The sequence below is a fragment of the Hyperolius riggenbachi genome, chromosome 4 (assembly GCF_040937935.1).
Source record: "Hyperolius riggenbachi isolate aHypRig1 chromosome 4, aHypRig1.pri, whole genome shotgun sequence".
Lineage (NCBI taxonomy): Eukaryota > Metazoa > Chordata > Amphibia > Anura > Hyperoliidae > Hyperolius > Hyperolius riggenbachi.
The window spans coordinates 184,997,687-185,003,971 of record NC_090649.1 but is presented as its reverse complement, the minus strand read 5'-3'; the positions used below and the strand labels follow the sequence as shown (position 1 = coordinate 185,003,971).

Here is a 6,285-nt window from a genome sequence, read left to right as displayed (position 1 = left end):
ATATCGGCGTCCAACACCACCACCGAGCCACCCTTGTCGGCATTTCGTATAACAATCTGTTTATTATTTTGTAAGCCTTTAAGGGCACCAAGCTCAGCAGAGGTAAAATTTGAAGGAACACGGGTCGGCCTCTCAGACAGCTGCAGAAGATCCCTCTCAACTAGTTCCTGGAAAGTATCCACATAACTGGACCTGGCTGTAGTGGGGTAGAAATCAGGATTCCTCAAAGGCACCGGCTTCACATCATCTGAGGTGACAAGACCTATACTGTCAGAAGATAGAGCATCAAGTGCCCACCTGCAGCGAGTGTCTTTAAAGTCACCAATGTCAGACATGCCGGTCACAGCCAGAGACTTTCCCTCATCCTCCGTATCCCCAAAATGCTTTCTCAGAAGCAAGGACCTGACAAATCTATTCACATCAAGCAAAGTTTCAAAAAAGTTAAAGTGGTGGGTGGGAGAAAAGGATAAACCTTTAGACAAAACCTTTATTTCAGTATCATTAAGACCATATTTAGACAAATTGACAACATTACAAATAATGTCACACTCTACTGTCGGGGATCTTGACCTCTTATTCCTGACCCCTGCTCTCCTGGTCCTCCTTTTCCTCTCTTGCCCTTCCTTCTGTAATGCTTTTGTTTCTGATAATAGGAGGGCTGGCCTGGTAAGTTTTTTGGAGTTCCCCTATTCCCACCCGCTGCCCTCTGTGTGGGTATTGAATCGTCTGGATGGACAGGTGCTGGCTCTGTGACCTCTGGGGAACTGAAACTAACCCTCCTCCTGTCTCGCCTTCTGCTATGAGAACGTGACCTCTGTTGGTATGGTGTGGGGGATTTAAGTATGCCCTCCCAGCGCCCCCATTCATAGACAACCCCTTTATCATAATCATCTGTGTCTCTCATGTACTTAGTGCGCTTCATATCAGTAATCATTATTTCTAGTTTTAAGATATTATCAAGCATTTTCTTATTGAGATCATCATACATATCAACATTAGATGATTTACAGTATGCATGCCGTTTTTAATATCAATAACTTTACGTCTCAACTCAGTTAGTTTCTCCTCCTCATAGGTAATAATGAGACGCATCAGTTTGAGGGAGCAGTCTGTGAGAATACTATTCCACTCAACCACAAATTTGTCGGAATATATTGTTGTGGGGACTTTTTTGATTCGGAGACCACGCGGAATGATGTTCTCCGCAACATACTGCTTAAGACTAGTTAAGTCCCACCAAACCTTGGTCTCTTTCACCAACACATCTTCCAGTCTATGAAAGGCAGTTCTCAATTGGTATATGATCATTACAACACACTAACCAAACAAAGGAAATTATAAAATCGGTTACTATGGTTTGAACATTTTTTTAGGATATATATCCTATCATGTTATATATTATTATATTTTATGAAGTCAGAGAGCCCTTGGAGGAAACATAATAAATATCAACCAGGCTTCATAGCATAGGCAGAAAGCCTTTAGAGGGTTCTTCCTAAAAATAAGATAGGCCTTAGAGATCAGGCAAAATGCCTTCAGAGGGAAAATAGCTAGTAGCTAGGGTTAAAGGGCAACTGAAGCAAGAGGTATATGGAGGCTGCCATATTTATTTCCTTTTAAGCAATACCAGTTTTCTGGCTGCCCTGCTAAACCTCTCCCCTTAATACGTTTAGCCATAGACCCTGAACAAGCATGCAGCAGATCGGGTGTCTGACATTACTGTCAGATCCGACAGGATTAGCTGCATGCTTGTTTCTAATGTTATTCAGACACTACTGCAGCCAAATACATCAGCAGGGCTGCCAGGAAACTGGTACTGTTTAACAGGAAATAAATATGGCAGCTTCCATATTATTCTCACTTCAGTTGTCGTTTAAGAGCAGAGACAAATGACTCTTGGAAGGGTCTTTCTAAAAAAGCTCTTTAGCGCAGATGCTGTCTGTCATAAGAGGGGTCTTCTTCCCTCATCCTTGTCTCAACAGGTGTGCTTTGGTGGGTACATTTGAAAACTTCCAGGCTTGAAGCATGATGGACAGATTGTGGAAAAGGGTTCCAAAGGAAAGGTTACACACATGAGAAATCCTGAATGTGAGAGTAGGTGACCAGGGTGGAACGACAAGAGGGAGGAGCAAAGATTCTGGGAGGAATGATATCTGGAAACTAAGCAGGAAATGTATACTAGGATAGCATAAGTAGAGCTTTGTATGATGTTTGTGTTAGGAGTTTGGGTAATTGTCAGCCAACAGAGTGATTGGCAGAAGGGGCAGCATCAGTGGAGCTGAAGAAGATGTGGATGAGAGAAGCAGCAGAGTTCATTAGGCATTGGAGAGGTGCCAGTAGTCAAGACAGTAAGGCTACATACACACTTGAGATAAAAGTCTTTGTAAAAGGCAAGATCACAGACCAATTTTACCCCATTCCATATAGTATGAGAGCCATACCCTACACAGTCTATTCTATTGAGCTGAACTCCCCATCAGATAAAACTCTTTGCAAGATGCTATACACAAAGATGCTGTACACATTCAACAGATCAGTATCTGCAAAAGATCAGTTCCTGAAAAAGATCCGTTCTTGCAAAATGCATTCATAGTCCATGAGATCTGCAGATCATCATACACACCTTGTTTAACTGACATTCATCTGCAGATCAGACAATCATCTGCAGATCTGAAAATCCATCCTGGTGGATCTGATCTGCAGATGAATGTCTGTTAAACAAGGTGTGTATGAGGATCTGCAGATATCCTAGACTATGAATGCATTTTGCAGGAATGGATCTTTTGGAAGGGAGAAGGCACCCTAAAAACTAGGGATGGGACGAATCCACAATTTTTTCGAATCCGAATCTGAAAAGGTTCTCGAATATCTCGAACCTTTCGAATCCCGAATCTAACGAATCCTGCACATAAGAATTGTGCGATCTGTGGTATAGTTGCCCGCAGTATAGGTAGCGAGGTAAAGGTGCCTTCAGTATAGCTAGCTAGGTATGGGTGCCTTCAATATTGGTAGCTTTCAGTATAGGTAGCAAGGTATAGGGGCCTGCAGTATAGGTAGCAAGGTATATGGGCCTTCAGTATAGGTAGCAGGGTATATAGGCAATCAGTATAGGTAGCAGGGTATATGGGCCTTCAGTATAGGTAGCAGGGTATATGGGCCTTCAGTATAGGTAGCAGGGTATATGGGCCTTCAGTATAGGTAGCAGGGTATATGGGCCTTCAGTATAGGTAGCAGGGTATATGGGCCTTCAGTATAGGTAGCAGGGTATATAGGCCTTCAGTATAGGTAGCAGGGTATATAGGCCTTCAGTATAGGTAGCAGGGTATATGGGCCTTCAGTATAGGTAGCAGGTTATATGGGCCTTCAGTATAGGTAGCAGGATATATAGGCCTTCAGTATAGGTAGCAGGGTATATGGGCCTTCAGTATAGGTAGCAGGGTATATGGGCCTTCAGTATAGGTAGCAGGGTATATAGAGGCCTTAATTATAGGTAGGTATGTAGGTAGGTATAGGGGCCTTTAGGTAGGTAGGTATAGGGGCCTTTAGGTAGGTAGGTACGTATAGGGGGCCTTTAGGTAGGTATAGTGGCCTGTAGGTAGGTAGGTATAGTGGCCAGTAGGTAGGTAGGTATAGTGTCCTGTAGGTAGGTAGGTAGTTAAAGGGACCTTCAGTATAGGTAGCAGGGTATAGGGCCTTCAGTATAGGTAGGTATGTAGGTAGGTAGGTATAGTGGCCTGTAGGTAGGTAGGTATAGTGGCCAGTAGGTAGGTAGGTATAGTGTCCTGTAGGTAGGTAGGTAGTCAAAGGGACCTTCAGTATAGGTAGCAGGGTATAGGGCCTTAAGTATAGGTAGGTATGTAGGTAGGTAGGTATAGGGGCCTTTAGGTAGGTAGGTATAGGGGCCTTTAGGTAGGTAGGCACGTATAGGGGGCCTTTAGGTAGGTAGGTAGGTAGGTATAGAGGCCTGTAGGTAGGTATAGGGGCCTTTAGGTAGGTAGGTATAGGGGCCTTTAGGTAGGTAGGTACGTATAGGGGGCCTTTAGGTAGGTATAGTGGCCTGTAGGTAGGTAGGTATAGTGGCCAGTAGGTAGGTAGGTATAGTGTCCTGTAGGTAGGTAGGTAGTTAAAGGGACCTTCAGTATAGGTAGCAGGGTATAGGGCCTTCAGTATAGGTAGGTATGTAGGTAGGTAGGTATAGTGGCCTGTAGGTAGGTAGGTATAGTGGCCAGTAGGTAGGTAGGTATAGTGTCCTGTAGGTAGGTAGGTAGTCAAAGGGACCTTCAGTATAGGTAGCAGGGTATAGGGCCTTAAGTATAGGTAGGTATGTAGGTAGGTAGGTATAGGGGCCTTTAGGTAGGTAGGTATAGGGGCCTTTAGGTAGGTAGGCACGTATAGGGGGCCTTTAGGTAGGTAGGTAGGTAGGTATAGAGGCCTGTAGGTAGGTATAGGGGCCTTTAGGTAGGTAGGTATAGGGGCCTTTAGGTAGGTAGGTACGTATAGGGGGCCTTTAGGTAGGTAGGTACGTATAGGGGGCCTTTAGGTAGGTATAGTGGCCTGTAGGTAGGTAGGTATAGTGGCCGGTAGGTAGGTATAGTGTCCTGTAGGTAGGCAGGTAGGTAGTTAAAGGGACCTTCAGTATAGGTAGCAGGGTATAGGGCCTTAAGTATAGGTAGATATGTAGGTAGGTAGGTATAGGGGCCTTTAGGTAGGTAGGTAGGTAGGTAGGTATAGGGGCCTTTAGGTAGGTATAGGGGCCTTTAGGTAGGTAGGTAGGTACATATAGGGGGCCTTTAGGTAGGTATAGGGGCCTGTAGGTAGGTAGCGATAGTGGTAGGTAGGTACGTATCCTTTAGGCAGGTATAGGGGCCTGTAGGTAGGTAGGTATAGTGGCGGGTAGGTAGGTAGGTACATATAGGGGGCCTTTAGGTAGGTATAGAGGGAGGTATAGAGGTAGGTAGGTAGGTAGGTAGGTAGGTAGGTAGGTGGGTGTAGGTGTCGCTCCCCTTTCCCCCCCCCCCCCCCCCCCCCCCCCGTGCCTCCTCCGCTCACCCCCACGGCCTCCTCCGTCCCCCGTGCCTGCATAAGTATCAACTCACCTGTCCAGTGGAGCGCAGAGCGGCAGACCTCCTCGTTACTTCTCGGTTCCCTCTAGTGGCCGGACCGGCTTTTACTGATGACGTCATTGTAAAAGCCGTCACTAGAGGGAACCAGGAAGTGAGCGAGAGGTCTGCCGCTCTGCGCTCCACTGGACAGGTGAGTTGATACAATGTATGCGGGCGGGCGGAGGAGGCGCGGGGCGGGCGGAGGAGGCGCGGGGGGGGGGGGCTCGGAGGAGGACGAGTGCGAGCGGCGGATGCGCGGCGATGCAGCGTCGGGATTCGGCGGATTCGCAAAGTGGAAAATGGCGTCGGGATTCGAATCCACGAATCTCGAATATTTCCCAATATTCGAGGGATTCGTGGATTCGCCGGATTTGTCGTCCCATCCCTACTAAAAACAGATGGATGGGAAGGATAAAATATATCTATATATAAAATGTCATCAGACACGATAAGCGATAATGCGTTTCACAGAGCACAGTCCGCTTCCTCAGATCAAATACAAACTGTATCTGAAATAGAGAACAATGTAGGCACGCCTTAAAGCCATATCATAATTTAAAATAATTTAAATACAAGAGAATCTCATTATAGTAAACTCTGATATAGTAAACCTCTGGATATAGCATACTCAGTCCCCAGGTCCTGCATCTGTATAAATATATAATTTAAGACCAATTCTGATATAGTAAACTTCTTTTCCTGGTCCCTTTGAGTGTGCGGTAAAGGAATTATACTGTACCATGTAAACATATATAAACATACATAAACATATGAAGAGAAATGTATATAAAAATATGAATACCGCATACACAAATATAAACATTTCCACATATATATATCTCATTCCAATAAAATAACAGGGATTCCATTGTGTTCCGGTAATATAATAGAAACATAGAAAAATATGGAGATGTGCATATATGCATAACAAATAATGTAATAAAATAATATAATAAACTGATATAAAAAGAACTCTTAAACCACTAAGGATACAAAAATTAGAGCCCCTAAAAACAAAAAGGATAAGGAATAAATAATTACCTGTACATTGTAGGTATCAAGCTCAGAGCAACTAAAAGATTTGCTCCTACTTGCTTGATGGTTTAAATGAGAGTGAGCGTCCTAAAGGAATGATGTCCGGTATCTAACGTAACTTCCGGTATGGGTGGAAGTACGTCAGTGG

The 6,285-nt window shown here is 44.6% G+C and overlaps 1 long non-coding RNA gene across 1 annotated transcript; it reads left to right on the top strand.

The window, feature by feature from the left end:
* Nucleotides 1–3,482: 3,482 nt before the first annotated feature.
* Nucleotides 3,483–4,317, top strand: LOC137570606 (uncharacterized). The gene is made up of 3 exons (XR_011031106.1): nucleotides 3,483–3,554; nucleotides 3,793–3,913; nucleotides 4,257–4,317. It is a non-coding gene; the product is annotated as an uncharacterized lncRNA (long non-coding RNA).
* The last annotated feature ends 1,968 nt before the right edge of the window (nucleotides 4,318–6,285 follow it).